The 1,549-nt window shown below is 50.3% G+C and overlaps 1 pseudogene; it reads left to right on the forward strand.

Annotated features, from left to right (window-relative positions):
- Window positions 1-590: 590 nt before the first annotated feature.
- On the forward strand, window positions 591-936 carry LOC129468509 (large ribosomal subunit protein uL29-like; annotated as a pseudogene).
- The last annotated feature ends 613 nt before the right edge of the window (window positions 937-1,549 follow it).

Here is a 1,549-nt window from a genome sequence, read left to right on the forward strand (position 1 = left end):
TGATACTGGTCTTCTTGGATTACTGGCCTGGGGGAGTCCCTATGGCAAACATTCTGACCACAGCACTCCTAACATTGGGGCTGGTCACTCTCTGTAGGGCTGACAGGGCTGTCCCTGCACTGTGGGGTGTTTAGAAGCATTTCTGGCCTCTTCCCACTGCGTGCAACAGCAACCCTTTCACAAACACAAGGGTTATGACAACCATTGACGTCTTCAGACATTGCCTGATGACCTCTGGGGGGTACAAGTGCCCCCAGCTGAAAAACAACGCTTAATTAGAGTGTGTCGTTGACACACATTTATACACCTTTCCCAACACCTTGTTCAGGGTTAGAGGTGTGGATTACAGTAAATAAACTAATGTGCAGATGAATGTGATAAAGGCAGTTGGGAACAGTCAAATAGCTCCATCGGTTCCCAGGTTTAGCAGAAATGCTGGGTGAAAACAATAAATAGACAGAGTGTTGAAATGGAAATTCTAGGTCACTGTGTATTCCAATGCAAAGTGTTAGACTAGCAGGAAGATATTTTTAAGGTAAAAGACATAAAAATGTTTACAGCAGGAGCGGGCGGTGGCCGCCTGTGCAGCAATGGCCAAGATCAAGGCCTGAGACCCTCGAGGGAAGAAAGAGGAGCTGCTGAAAAAGCTGGACAACCTGAAGGTGGAGCTATCCCAGCTGCGCATCGCTAAAGTGACAGGCGGCGCAGCCTCCAGGCTGTCTAAGATCCGAGTCGTCTGCAAATCCATTGCCTGTGTTCTCATGGTTATTAACCAGAGAAAACCTCAGGAAATTCTACAAGGGCAAGAAGTATCAGCCCCTGGACCTGCAGCCTAAGAAGACACGCGCCATGCGCCACTGGCTCAACAAGCACTAGGAGAAGCTGAAGGCCAAGAAGCAGCAGTGGAAGGAGAGGCTGTCCCCGCTGAGGAAGTAGGAAGGAGCCGCTGTCCCCGCTGAGGAAGTAGGAAGGAGAGGCTGTCCCCGCTGAGGAAGTAGGAAGGAGCGGCTGTCCCCACTGAGGAAGTAGGAAGGAGCCGCTGTCCCCACTGAGGAAGTAGGAAGGAGTGGCTGTCCCTGCTGAGGAAGTACACGGTCAAGGCCTGAGTGGTGTATTGTCAGTAAAGCACAGCTGGCTGAGAAACAACCAAACAAATGTTTAGAGCATTTTGTCATTCATCAGTGGAGGGTGTAACTGTAAGACGTGTTCCATTTCTTTGGAGAGAGCTGTGCTGTCAATTCCACCTACCACAAGGTTCTACCTCCCAACCCTGAGAGCAATGAGAGGGGCTGGAGCAGATGACCCATGACGGTTTTTGTAGAAGATTTCTCTGGTGATCTGCGCGGTGAGTCCCATCTAGGGGAGAGGTGGGGACATGACACCTCCTGAGACTAAGTACAATGTACTCAGGGACGCCGTCAAAGGTGATGATTGAGAGATCCGAGGGTGTCGTAAGTTCTGCCTCTGCCTGAAGAAAGGCTACAGGACAAATCCCCTTACCTCTTGGCAAAGAAGAGAGGCTTTGATAATACCATCCACAGGGGTTAAT

This window comes from Symphalangus syndactylus, chromosome 18 (assembly GCF_028878055.3).
Source record: "Symphalangus syndactylus isolate Jambi chromosome 18, NHGRI_mSymSyn1-v2.1_pri, whole genome shotgun sequence".
Classification (NCBI taxonomy): Eukaryota; Metazoa; Chordata; class Mammalia; order Primates; family Hylobatidae; genus Symphalangus; species Symphalangus syndactylus.